Here is a 15,271-nt window from a genome sequence, read left to right as displayed (position 1 = left end):
CTTTACGGATATTTCATGAAATGCCCTCGAGTTTTGTTGTAATTCACCAAACGCCCATCAAGTTTCAACAATTCATAAAATACCCCTCACAATCTGTACAAATACCCACCATACCCTTACTAATGACGGGCCGTTAAGTCCGCCGTTAGCCAAGTTTCCAATTCTCCAAGTACCCCTATTCTGAAACTTAATTCACCAAACGCCCCTATTCTGAAAACTTATTTCACCAAATGCCCCAAACTTCAAAACCCCTTTAATTTGTTGGATTGTTCGTGCAATTTAGATGTTGTTTTGCTTGCTTTAAGATTTTTGTCATGAGTTTTGTTATTATTGCAGCAATCTAGATACTGTAATTCCAGTGTTGCATCAGATATTCAAATTTATGACTTTTATCCTTGTGTAAATGTTTCATTTTATTTTGGACCTGAGTGGACTCGAACCACCAACCTACCAGGTTGTTACCTGGTCGCTCTACCATTTTGAGCTTACAGTTCCAGAATTATATCAGAAATATTTGAACATTTATCATCATTGTCACCATCACATTAAAGCTTTCACATTTGCAAGGTTGAAACCCTAACATCGGAAGCAAATAAGAGCCTAAGTTGACCTCAACTCTCATTGCTTGAAGTGTTTGAATAGGAAAAAGAAGGTTTCGTTTTAGCAAAACCAATCAAACCAATGAGCACACAACACACTTTGACATTTCCAAATCTAGAACATAGTTGGTGAATCAAATAATTAATCATAGTGGTCAAATCCATAGAAATTTGGAGCAGAAGAACCAGGGAGCAACCCATAAAGAAGTGCAACTAAAGAAGTTGAATCCCACACTATAAGAGTTGCATTGACAACAGACAAGCATCAAGTCTAATCCATACAACAACAACAACAACAACAACAACAACAACAACAACAACAACAACAACAACAACAACAACAACAGGAAAAATACTAACATTATGACAGGACTCGTGATAGCTAAGTTAACAACAGTATGTCTGCATCAAGCTCACAGTACATATCATACAGATAATCAAGTCACCATACTAGCAGAAGCTGAGAATGGACAACGAAACACATGAATAAACAATATCAAAGCTCAAGTATCCACCAAAATTTTACTCCTCATCTATTCATTCCATACTAATCACATTTGAATATTTGATTATACTCAATTCAATCTCTAAAGTTCATTTTGTTTACCAACAATCAATTTTTCTCTCTTTACTATTTGCCAAAAGAAAAAAAAAAATTCTCTCTTTACTAAACATAAAACCCCAAAATAGAATGAAAATCATCAAACATTCAAATACCACAACCAATCAATATCCACAAATAACTAAAGCACAATCAGTTGTCTTTCTGATAGAATTCCAAATAAACATAAACCCCGAAAAAAGAGCAAAAATCATCAAAACTTCGAACACAACAACAAAATCAATGAACATAAAACACGGATGAAGTACAAAGGTGGTCAAATTAACATTCAAACACAACTAGTGCTAAATAATAACGCATAAAAATAAATGAAAAAACATTACAATTAACCCTAATTCCACGATTAGAGGAACAAGATTTTCAAAAAAAATTAAAAATTAGAAAAAGGATAAATTAGAGGGGAAACCTTAGGGTCTTTGATGTGGGCATTCTTACAGAGCTGAGAGGCGATGGTGGTTCGAAGCTGAGAGATGGTGGCGACATCGTCGAGATTGTAGATTTCCCTGACTTTTGGAAGTGACATGCGGGCTAATTTGAAGAAATCAAATACTCGTTTTCTAGTTTCTTCTAGATTTGTTGAGTTTGGGGCACCTTTGCTCTAGATCTGTGTTTTTTGGTGATTAATGGATGCTATTATGGTGGACAAGAAGCAGTTGAAGGAGGAAGAACATGGGGGAGAGAGAAGTCAGTTGAATAAGGAAGAACAGGAGGAAGATCGACCAGGGATGGGTAAATAACATCAAAAGAGAAAATAAGGGCATAAAGGTAAATTCACAGTAACGGCGACTGAACGCCCGTTATCAGTAAGGGTATGGTGGGTATTTGTACAGATTGTGAGGGGTATTTTATGAATTGTTGAAACTTGATGGGCGTTTCATGAAATATCCGTTGTCTTTATAGTGTCCTTATCTTCTTTAACTTCTACTTTCGTACTCCTTTCAGAGTTCGGAGTATAAATTATGTGCAATTTTAGTTTGGTTTCTTTCTTTGGAAATTTGGATATTCTCTTTACCATATCTAACTTGCCCAAATTTTAAGAATTACCATCGAACCACATAATTCATAATGTATTATCCGATATTACGGAACTTTTTTTTTTACAGCTATATAACCAAATTACAAAATAAAATTGCCCGTTCTTGCCCTATGAGCTAGAGAATGGCCCGACGGACTAAGACTCTACTTTAAGAACAATAACAAAGGACGCTAAACGGGCTACTAGGTTGATTTCCCGAACGATGTGTTTGATCTCAAGTGGGCTGGAGTTCGGGTTTTTGATGTGTTCAACAGCATTCTTACCGTCCGTTTTAATGATGATATTCATACCATATTGGAGACCTTCGCGCAGACCTCGCAGGATTGCTTTGCATTCAGCCTGAATGGGGAAATAGCGAAGATGTGGTCCGCACCCGAGATATGCTTATAGCTACCACATTCAACTGCCCATCCTACCGCCGCAAACCACGAGCTACCACGTCGATCCTGGGTGTTCTTCCAACCAACGTCAACCAGCACAGGGACAATAACATGGGAGGTCATTGTTCCATGCTTCCAATAACAACCTTGCTCATTACCTCTATTGCTTTTTTCCCTACTTCTTTCTGAATTCAAGATTGCTCTCCTCATCCCTCCACTCCTTGAAGCATCCTCCCATCTGCTCTTAAGATCTTCAATAAAGTGCATAACAGTATCCGAGTTTGGATTGATCCCTCTGAAGATGACTTCATTCCTGTGAATCCAAATGGCCAAAAGAGTTACAATGAACTGAGCAACTCTTGTGTAACACCTTAATAATTCCTTGTCTTTAAAAAACCAATTTCCAACTTAAAATAAAGGAATCTAACGCATTAATGCCACCGTGATAACGGTTAAGCCTAGTACCAGAATTACGTAGCGGAAATAACTAACTTTCAGAATATTATATAATAGTTAATGGCCTCTACTACAAGTTGGAACCATCATAGGCCCAAACCAAAATTCAATTTAAAACCATCCATTAACTGAATACGAAATAGTAATAGTAGAAATAACAATGAAAATAGTTTAGACTAATAAAAATATAGTTTAACAATGCAAGTGAAATAAACTCTCTCATTCAATCCCATCCTGAAAGATTACTTGGCTTGCAAGTCATCTCTAGAAATCCTATTTATTAAAAATCTACTCCCCAACCATGCAAGTGAAAATGGTAGATCATCATAGGGTCATTATGTCAATGCCATGACAAAAAACACAAAACACGTAATCAGCAAAAAGCTGAGTACTACAAGCTAAAACGATTCCTAAACTAACATGCTTCATTCCAAAACAATAGTTGAAAACACATGCAAAAGCCGTATAATAAACACTTAATCATAAAGACAAGACTCAACTCAAGACACGAATCTTGACTTATAGATTAATTAGAACAAGCATCGAACGAGCCTAAAAAAGAAATGTCCGTTGGACGGGTGTTGGGAGCCAACCAAACACCAAAAGAAATAAGAGTAACTTTGTGTCAACGTGATTATTTTTACACTTTACTGAATTCCCTGCGCATAAAGTAGTGAAACAAAGTCTTGTATCACCAAGTAGAAGTAACTTCCCTAAGGTCTTTTACTCCCCCCATTGTTCATACTCAAGGTTATACGTTCCAAGAGTTTTGAAGCTTATTCGAGTTTCACTTTATGTTTATTAATATTTTATTGAAAGCCGACTCGAGACACAAAAAAATACTTCGTCCGTCCCAAATTAGTCGTCACACTTAACTTTGCACAAAGTTTTAAGTGATAAATGGTTGTTTGTAGGGGTGAGCACAACAGAGTACCTGTTAAAATTTCAGGAACCGGAACCTGTTGCAACAAGTTCCTTAAAATGGGAACCAGAACTTGTTGCAACAGGTTCCTAAAAATGAGAACCGGAACCTGTTCCAATAGGTTCCGATTCAGGGTACCCTGTCATTTTAAAATTTTAACTAAATTATTGCTAATCTATTGAGAAAAACAATCTACTTTATAGTTTGGGCTTTGATTGTTTTATATCTTGGCCTAAATTGTAATTTCATATTTATATTTTCCAAAAAGCAACTTGGACTGTTTTATATTTTAAGCATAGGAAGCATTTTTATAAGGCCCGAACCCTTATTTGGGTAATTCATATTAGAATTGGTGTGTACAGGGTACCCAACAGGGTACCCGTTCCGAAAATTTGAGAACCGAAACCGGAACCTGTTTTAACAGGTTCCAATTTTGTTACCCGGAACCAGAACCTGCACAATAGGTTCCGATTTGGAAACCGCAGGTTCCTAACAGGTTCCGGTTCCGATTCAGGGCACCCTAAATTTTTGCTCACCCCTAGTTGTTTGGTTATCAATTGTTATTTTATTGAACCAATTGCTTGTTGGTTCAGTGGTGATCGGGGTTGAACTTGGTAGGGAGAACCCGTGTTCGATCCCCCGCAACAAAAATTGGGAGGGGACTGGAACCTATCCACCCAAAACTCGCCCCAAATCCGGATTATCCCTAAGGGTGAACCGGGTGCTAACACCTAAAAAAATTTATTGAAAAAATAGATATGATAGGAGTTAGTGGGGTATTTTTTTAATTGAATGAGAGAGGGTGTGGGGACAAAAAAATAGTAGGAAGAGAGAGACAATATAATAATTGTGGGGTCATTTCTAATTTAAAAGTGTAACAATTAATCCGAGACGGACGAAAAAGGAAAGTGTAACAACTAATCTGGGACGGAGGGAGTAAAACATTTAATAAACGAACAACCAAACAATGCTTCTTTTAGAACCATTAGGGCTTGTTACCAATACATTTACGACTCTAATGAAATTACTCCTTTGTTCCTTCTTAACATGATTATTAACATGATGAGTCTACGCCATGTTTGTTAACATGTGGGTTGTGCACTAGGCACAAATAATTCATAATTCAATTCACCTTGACAATAACTCTATAAAGTATACCCTACATATGTGGGTTACTAAAGAATGTCGTATACCCTACATATGTTGTTTACTAAATATGCATTCAATTCCCTACAAGGACAAATTACGTGTGGTTTGCTAAATGGTGCAACATGGCACGAATGACTTGGCTCATAAAATACTAGACCTTACATACAATAGCATAAATAACTCCCTTGCATTCGAATAAACCTTACATGCACAAAAAAAAATACTTGGACAACATGCTTGCTATTAATTCAACAAACATAACCAATAATAACATGCTTGTTCACACACTCAAACATGAATCCATAATCCAAGTAAACATGAATCACAATAATATAAACATAACGTACATGTATTCACATGATTAAATTGGGTCTCCCTAGACTTGTACGTACACTTTGAATACCTAAGTAGAGGAGCCACTTTGTGATTCACTTTCAACTAAACTAGAAATAGCCTCCTATATGAAATAAGTGAAACTTAATTATTCTTCATGTTCATTAAATTTCCAGCAGTTTTATTTAATCTTAAATCGTTTTAATTAATTAGAAATTAGTCGTTGATAATGAAAATAATACTTCTAATTGATCGTTTAAAACCCTAACATTGAATCTTATTAATTTCATGCATAAAACCACTAAAAATCGACGCTTTAGCGATCATAAAAAATTCGAAATTCCTATTGATTATCATAATTAAAATTGGCATCTAATTATGCTAATCAATTAATCATATGAGTTTAATTAAAACCCTAATTATGAAATATAATTAAAACCCTCAAAACTCATAAAAATTAATGTTTTAATAATTAAAAAAAATGAAAATCATCACTCCTTTAAATACTTCCAACATCCAACATAAAAATCATAACTTTAATCATCAATAATAAATAATCCCAAAATAATTTATTAAAACAATGATAATTTAAATAGAGACAGATTAGGAAGAAGAGAAATTATATCGAACGACTTAATTAGCACGACAACGATGGATTGGTCGAACGGCCGGGCACAAATAAAGGATCGAGGAGAGGAGGCACGTCAACAGCAGTGTTGCGTGCTGCTGTGCGGGGTTGGGCGCGCGTAAAGGCAGGGCGTGGGCACGAGGCAGACACGGGGCAAGCAGCAGGGCACGAGAGGGACGCATACACGAGTGTAGCGAACAATAGACAGCGGGGCGGGGCGTGCTGTGTTGTTGGGCGCTGGTGCTCGGTTCGAAGGAGGAGGGAGTGTCGAGTGAGAGAGAGAAAGTGGGGGGAGTTTTTGAGGGTTTGTGGAATTAATGAATGTCAGATGGGCTAGGATTAGGAAACCTAAGGATGGGCTTAATTAAAAGGATTGGGTTTGTTTTATTTGCTTCGGCTTATAATAGAAATTGGATTGGGCTAGAATAATTCAAATCTTTTTGCTTTTCAAAACCCAATCACCCCAGCTAAAATAAAATCCTTAACTCTCTAATTAAAAATAATAAATAGTTTTAATTAATAAAAGACATTTAGTTAAACGTTTAAATGCGACTTTATTTTATTATAAATAATAAAACGCTTTATAAATATAACTAAGTATATTATAATTACTTAAAAACAATAGGTATTACAATCTACCCTTCTTAAAAGAAGTTTCGTCCCGAAACTTGGGCACGATAATTGAAACTTTTTGCTTGAACACTGAAACTTTACTAATTTTCTTGGAAACTTTTATGTTGTTGTACTCTTTAAGTGATTAAACATGCTGAGCTTAACGCATTAAAGTGCGCAAAACGATAAACTTGAAGTGCGGATTCAATAGAAAGCACTAAATCAAGCATAAAATAAGGGAAAATAAGGTAAAAAACGCGAAATTCTACTGCACTCTACCCCCCTTAAAAGAAACGATTTACGACCCAGTAAATCAACTAACCTCGAGAAATAGCCTGGGATACTTCTTTCTCATATCGTACTCAGCTTCCTATGTTGCCTCTTCTGACTCTTGATTAGACCACAAAACTTTAACAATTTTTACATCCTTGGTTTGCGTACTACACACTTTACTATCTAGGATCTTCACAGGTCTTTCCTCGAAAGATAAAGTTTGGTCTAACTCTATCGTATCCGGTTGCACGCGCATGTGACTTATCTGGAACATACTTCCTCAATTTAGAAATATGAAACACATTATGCACTTTATGCAAATCTATTGGTAAACCTAGTCTATAAGCTACCTTTTCTATCCTTTCTAAGATCTCATAGGGACCTATGTACTTTGGGCTTAGCTTTCCTTTCTTGCCAAACCTCATCACACCCTTCATTGGTGAAACTTTGAGCAACACTTTGTCACCCACTTGGAATTCTTTGTCCCCACATTTCAAGTCTGCATAGCTCTTTTGTAACACCCCGACAATTCTCTCTTTTCTAAAATAATCCTTTAATATAAAACGTAGAGAATTATCAAGGCATTATCGCCCGTGTGAAAACGTAACGGCTTATTCAGAATTTTGCAGCGGAAAACATAAAACTAACTTTAGGTTTATAAATAATCGATTACAGGTTTAATCCCAAAAACCAATAAACGAAAAATAAGGAAATATAAATAGTACGACCAGTTTAAAGTCCAATTAAACAAACCCAAGTCAACTTAGCAAATCAAAACTAAATACAAGCTCTCTATTCCCGATCCCAATGATGCAACATCTTCAAACCTGCAGATGGACAATGCTTATTGATCCTTAGAGACTGCTCACCAAAGATTGGGTCATCACAGGATCAATAAGGCATAGCCATGATCAACATGCACAAGCAAAAGCACGTAATCAGCAAAGCTGAGTACTACATACTAAATCAATAATAATCCTAACATGATTCTATTAAACGAACAATCATAACATGATGCTGATGAAACATAAGTAAAGGCAAACAATTTGAATACCACACTTGACTATACTAAGCTAGACTGGACTAGACTTTGATAACAATAATATTATTTTAATTGAAATAGGCAATGGACCGAGTTTTCTAGCTAGGCGAGGTACGGGCGCGACTCCGTAACCTCAGTGACCTGCGATATCGAGGAACGTTTGACTGAAAATAGGACGCGGTGATCAATCCGGTCCGAATGAAAGGCCATGGGCTACCACCATGAACCCCAACTCCTGTTTGTCCGTCACTTTAGACGTGCACAGTCTAAAGCTCTTGCTACTCAGTTTCACTTTACATGATTTACAAATTGACACCCTGTTATGACTCAACAATCACATAAGGCATGCAACTCACATTTATTTATAACCGTTTTTATCTTGGAATTGAGTAAGTGATCACAAAGACATCAAACAAGACTCATTCCAATTAACTCCAATCTTTTCTTTAATACTGATCAACCCCTGAATATGGGTATAAGGTTTCAACTTACTAAATAAGGTCCTCCGCCCTCATAAAGTAGTGAAAAGCTAAAAAGGGAACAACAATTAACTGATCTGAATTATATACTAAATAATCTAGTGTTCCCAATCGAACATGTTTGCATCAATCTTCCATACTAACATGTTATAATCCTCAAAATGCAATAAAGGTTTAATATGTTCATCCAACAGTATCAAACATGCAATTTCAACCTGACTAAGTTCATCAACAACATTAACATAACCAAGTTCATCAATAATTCAACATGGTTTCAACAATTAGCACACATTCCAAGCACACAGGTATGTACGTACCTTGTGTAAACAAATTGATAGACCACTTTAACACTTTCAAAAGTCGCCTAAAGAGAATTATCCGCCTAAAACAACCAACAAATAATCCCAATCAATTTCTAATCATTGACAACCATAATAAAGCATTCTAAATGCATCCTAAGCATATTTAGAATATTCTCCAATATCGAAACTTAACTAATTAACCTCCAAGCATAATAATAATAATTATATTAAGGATCCTAAATCTTAAACTTCCATAAATTTTCCTTTTTAAATTTCCAGCAATCTAAAATAATTAAAAGCTTGCTCAAAATATATTCAACATCTTTAAAATCATAAAAATAATAACTTTAATAATATATAATCATTATATTATGATTTAAAGCCATTAAAACCTCAAAAGTCACACTTTACTACTTAAAGGCACTAATTTAACCAATATAATATAATCTGAAAATTAGTAACTTTATTATATAATTCGTATAATCTGAAATCTATAATTTGAATCATAAAACTATAACTTTAATTCAAGAAAACATAATTCGAATTAATAAAACATGATTAAAATCATAAAAATCATAACTTTAATAATTCATAAACATCCTACCATGATTTAAAACCAATAAATCCTTAAAAATTCATTCTTTAAATAATTCAAATTTTCGTTTCAAATAATTCATGAAATCTGAAAATTAACAATTCACTCATTCAACATTAAAATCTGAAATTCAAAACTAAATCATAAAAATCATAAATTTAATTCAACCAAAACATAAATTAAATTAATAACATATGATTAAAACATTTAATTTACTTAGGGTTTAAGAAATAACCAAATAAGGAGAGAAGAGTGGGCGGCCGGCGGTCAGAGGCACGGCGGCGCGAGCGGTTGCGGTTGGGCTGGCTGCTGTCGTGGGCGACGGTGCACGAGGTGGTCGACGGTTGGTGGTGAAGCAAGCAAAGAATAAAGGGGATTGACGTGAGGAGGGAGAGCAAGAAGCAACGATGGTGCAGCACGCCGGTGGTGGTTGACTGCGGAGGTGGAGAACGGTGGTCGGCCGCGGGGCACGGTGGTCGTGCGGTGGTGGCTGACCCGAGGAATAAACAACGAAGTTAGGAGCGAAAGAACAATAGAAAGAAAAAGAGAACGAAAGGGGAGAAGGAGGACGAAGCAAGAGAGGGAGAAGGAGGTAGTTACCGGCCCGAGGAGAACGCCGGTGGTGGCTGCGCGGCGGCTATGCGACGGCTGGAGCAAAAGAGGCTTGAGAGTTTTTCTTTTCCTTTTCTACGTGCAGTGAGAGGGGAAGAAGGATGGAGGGTTTCTTTTTTTTTCTTTCTTTGGTTTCACGTGAAACATAGAGAAGAGAAGGGGGTGTTTTGTTGGGTTTATTGGCTTGGGCTTTGCCCAATTGGGCTAGGAGTAGTATTTAGTTTTAGAATTTGAATTCAACACTGATTAGTATTGTTTCCTAATTTCAATCGAACGGAATTTCGTAATTCAAATTCGTTTTAACTTAAAATTCTAAAATCATTTTCGATTTCGTAAATCGTTGAAAATATTAAAATGTAATAAATAAATACACGTTAATTATATATTTATTACTAAAGTTCATAAATTCTATTTAAATATAAATAATATACGTTAAAATATATTAATAAAATTTATAAATTTACGGGGGATTACAATCTACCCCTCTTAAAAGAAGTTTCGTCCCGAAACTTGACACGAAATTTCCCACATTTTCCCCAAAAGTTTTTAACTTATTCTTACTAGCTAGAGAAGTACTTGTGCCACCTATGTGCACTCTTTTGTCAACTCAAAGCTGTTTGTGTTACTCATGAACACCTTTTCTTATGCGGGGAGTCTATTTGCTTTGCCTAAACTTTTAAAATTTGCTAAAATAAGCATAAAATGCATAAAAATACCATAAAAATAGGTAAAAAGCGCGAATTTCTATCGCATTCTACCCCTCTTAAAGAAAACGAGTTACGCCCTCGTAACTCATCCCAGGGAATGACTTTGGATATTTATACTTCAACGAATCATGCCCCCAAAGCTATATTTTCACTAAAATCGTAGCAAGTGGGATTTCTACACTTCTTTCCACACAATGCCTCAACAGTTTCCATCTTAAAGCTCGTATAGTAACTATTGTTGCAAGAAATTCAATCGACTCTAGGTGGTTTTCCCAATTACCCTTAAAGTCAATAACACGGGTTTTCAACATAAATTTCGTTAGTAATCTCAATCTGTCTATCGGTTGCAGGGTGGAAAGCAATATTCATTTTTAATGTTGTCCCCAAGATTCAACTGGACCTTATTGCAAAAATTTCAGCCTTTTTGTTCTCGGTAAGGATCTTACATATTTCCCCACAAAGGTAATGTCTCCAAATCTTCAAAGCGGACACAATAAAGTTAGCTCTAGGTCATGGGTAAGGTAATTAGCTTCATAAGGTTTCAATTGACGCGGCAACAGCTGCGGAGGTCAAACGCTCTTTTAAAATCTAGAAAGCTTTCTCCCATTTCTCACTCCACTCGAATTTTGATTCCTCCTTCAACAAGTTGGTCAATGGTTTTGCTCCCTTCGAAAAGTATTTCACAAACTCCTATAATGGTCATCTAGGCTTAGAAAACTTCAAGTATCGGACACGTTCTTTGGAGTAGGTCACTCACTCACAGCTTGAATCTTAGCAGGATCTACAGAAATTCCTTCTGTTCAACTTTTCCTTGTTACCGACCCTCATTACGCTTTTCATGGGTGTATAACTTTTGGGCTTAACTCTTAGCTCTTGCACCAATTCATGTATTTCTTTTCATCCTTTCCAGACAACAATGATTTCTAACGATCCTGGACCACTCAAATCTTCTCTTAAATTTATTCCCTTACGTAACATAGTTCTCAATCAATTTAGTCCTTCACTTTTCCGTCGGTGTCACTTATACACATATGACTTCAAGATTTGTGTACTTCATTTAATAAAACTAGATTCTTCCTAAGCGTCTCCAAATAATCCTCAAGTGCTTGTCATGCTCTTTCTCATTCCTTGAATAAATAGGGATATCATCAATAACATCATAACGAACTTAATTCGGAATACGTAGAAAATCTCATTCATCAAATCCATAATTAATGCAGGTGCATTGGTTAACCCAAAAGACGTTACTCTAAACCCATAATGACAATGACGAATCCTAATGAGGTCTTAGACCCTTATCAGCTATTCCCAATTGGTGGTACTTCAAGCGCAAATCAGTCTTCGAGAACACACTTGCCCAATTCAATTGATCCAATATGTCATCTATCCTAGGCAAAGGATACTTGTTCTTGATGGTTACATTGCTTAGCTCCCTAAAATCGATACATAATTCCATACTCTTATCTTTCTCCTTAACAAACAACACAGGAGCTCCCCACGGTTATGCACTAGGCCTAATATACCCCTTAACGAAACGACTCTTGTAATTGTGTCTTAATTAGCTCATTTCAGGAGGTGTCATGCTATATGGTTCCTTGGATATAGGTGTCGTTTCAGAATTTAACTCTATAATGAACTCAAAGGCTCTAGCAGGTGACATACTCGCAACTTCACCCGGAAACACATCAATGAATCCATTCACAAAGGTAACATCCTCGATTTTCACTCAAACTTCTTTACTAACATCTAACACACTATCGAAAAATAGTTCACACTCCTTATTCATCAAGTCCTCACTTGCATTACAGAGATAACTAAAGGTTCTTGGACTACCCAAAACATCTATACGAGGTCAATCTTCCAATATGGTTCCTTACATTTACTTTCTGAATTTCACAGTACGTCTATCTTAGCCTTGTACAAACTTAGTCAATTCCATCCTAAGGTTTATGAATTCTTGTGCCTTTTGCTTTCTCATAAAAGGAGTTTCCTTAAGGCAGTAAAAAAAAACGAATCCCAATTGAATCTCTCAACAATGCTAAGTCTAACCCCATTTTCTCTCCACCACAAATCAGCTTCATCTTCCAAGTACAGTACAACTTGACCCACTCTCATGTTCTCAAGACAGTTCACATCCCTAAACAGTTTCTCAAACTCTCTAACCTAGTTCTCTAAAAAGGTAGGATCAGCTTGCCCCTTAAAGTATGGTGACTTAACTTTGGCTAGTCTCTTAAACATGTCCCCAGCAGAATCGGGACGTTCAATTCTCTCTTGGATCATCTTTTCCGTCAAGAGGCGAATAGCAACAACTAAGTCATTATTGTTGGTCATTCTATAACACGACCTGAAATTAATACACTCTATATCTTAGGTTCTAAACATCACTTACATGTCATTCTATATCAAGCAATATTTACTTTGACCATAGAGATCGCCTCAATAAACAATATTCACATAAAATCATTTACGAAGGCACGACAATCGTTTACGGAGGGCAACGATCGTCTACAAGATGCAATAATCATTGAAAAATAATCATCCTCAATAATTCACGAAAGGCATTCACACGCTGCACATAAGGCATAACATTTTGAATCATATTGGTCATGGGGGTCTAGATTGGCCCTCACTTCCTTTATGCACTCAAATCATTTAATATTATTGTGGCAATTAAATTGACCCACAATTCACATTGAGTATGCAAACAATAAAGAATTAATCCCTGACGTACTACCTAGGGGTTGGGGTATTATGGAATCCTCAAAATAAAATAAAGAATAATTCCTTGAAAATTTTAACTTTTATTGCTAACTCCATAAAGGTTTATTACATCCTTCAAAATAATAACGAACATTTCAAACTTCAATAAACTTTAACCTTAAACTGTTGTAGCTTTGCTACTTATTCTTTAAAACATAAAAGAGCTAATTAACTATTTATGACTTCAAAATATTTGTGGCCTCTTGCCTATCCATTGCTCCTGAAACTTGCGGAGTGACATTTAGATCTCAAGATCATCGAACTCTTCTTCAGGGTCTTCATCGGGGTCTTCCTCAAGGTTCGCATTTTCTCCTATGTCTCCATCTTGACTAGGCTCACTTGCAATCTCCTGTTTACTTTCGAGCTCTGCATCTGAATCACTAGAAATTTCAATGGTTGGCTCATGGGCCACTAGGTCAGGATTCTCTGCCTCAACACCTACATTCTCATTCTCCACAGCTACATCATTTTCCTCTAGGTCATTATTTACACTTATTCCCATAGGTTCTTCTGTAACTGAATCCCCAACATGACTCCCTACGATTTTACCGTCTCTAAACCCACTTTCTGCCGCTTCAATAATGGTGGTCAGAATTTCTGAATCATATTTCCATCTACCATCCCAAGTCCCATACTTAGTCAAGTTTGGAGTTCCATTATCAGAATGCATGTCTTTAAAATTTTCCTTGAGTTCTAGGTATTGGAATTTCTTAGGTAAGCAATTAATGATAGTGGCTGCTATGATATCCTTTCTCATTAAGATAGGTTGCCCTTGAACTTTAGCATAATATTGACATCCAAACACAATTTTCTTCACGTAAATATCTGGGGTTTCTATATCAAGTTTCTCGAAAGATCCTATGTTGGTGTACTTGGAAAGAAACATTTTATTCCTGAAATAAACAATTCCATGTCTCACTAACGCTTTTCCAACCAAATCATAAACAAAGTTCAATAACGCACTAAATTTGGTGGAAGCAAACAATTTTTTATGCACATTTAAATGTAACACTTAAACAATTAGTACACGAACGTTCATAACAATCAACTTCTTATCATTGATTAGCTACTAATGCACATATAATTCTATCTTATATGCCCTTCTTATACTACCCATCTCTCATAAACTAAAGCATTGAAATAATTTAAATAACAAAGTAAAAGGACGATAATATAAGAAAATTATAACATAGAATAATAACATAAATAAAAATATATAATAAATAAAGTAAAATAAATTAAGGAAATGCGTAGCGAATAAATTCGAAAATAAAGTTATTAATTTGAAAAAAAATTATATTTCCTAAACAACGAATTCTAACTCTTGAAACAACTTAAAAAAAAATTGAACTCCTTTAAAAAGTGTACTCATTATTTATTTTTTTTGAATAATAAATAATAAGAAAAATAAAAATGTCGAAAGTATCACTTTAACTTGAATAATAATTTGATTTCGAACTTAAATAAGAAATATCATATACTTTCAAACAAGATAAAAGGAAATCGGCCCCCCAAAAAAAAGTACCAATTGTTTTGAACATTATAATACGTAGAAACTCGATGTTTAAGAAATTTATTTTAAATAACTAGATAGTTAGGCGCCTAAAATTTTATTAAAGTAAAACCTTAGCTTCTAGATACCACTTTGTAACACCCCGACAATTCTCTCTTTTCTAAAATAATCTTTTAATATAAAACGTAGAGAATTATCAAGGCATTATCGCCCGTGTGAAAACGTAACGGCTTATTCAGAATTTTGCAGCG

The 15,271-nt window shown here is 35.5% G+C and overlaps 1 long non-coding RNA gene across 1 annotated transcript; it reads right to left on the bottom strand.

Annotated features, from left to right (window-relative positions):
* Positions 1 to 7,611: 7,611 nt before the first annotated feature.
* Positions 7,612 to 10,014, bottom strand: LOC130459956 (uncharacterized). Its single transcript, XR_008919722.1, has 3 exons — positions 9,664 to 10,014; positions 8,849 to 8,913; positions 7,612 to 7,871 (listed from the first exon to the last, which is right to left on the bottom strand). It is a non-coding gene; the product is annotated as an uncharacterized lncRNA (long non-coding RNA).
* Positions 10,015 to 15,271: the final 5,257 nt, after the last annotated feature.

The sequence above is a fragment of the Spinacia oleracea genome, chromosome 4 (genome assembly GCF_020520425.1).
Source record: "Spinacia oleracea cultivar Varoflay chromosome 4, BTI_SOV_V1, whole genome shotgun sequence".
Lineage (NCBI taxonomy): Eukaryota > Viridiplantae > Streptophyta > Magnoliopsida > Caryophyllales > Amaranthaceae > Spinacia > Spinacia oleracea.
Note: the sequence above shows the minus strand (reverse complement) of the source record. Positions and strands in the feature narration are given on the sequence as shown.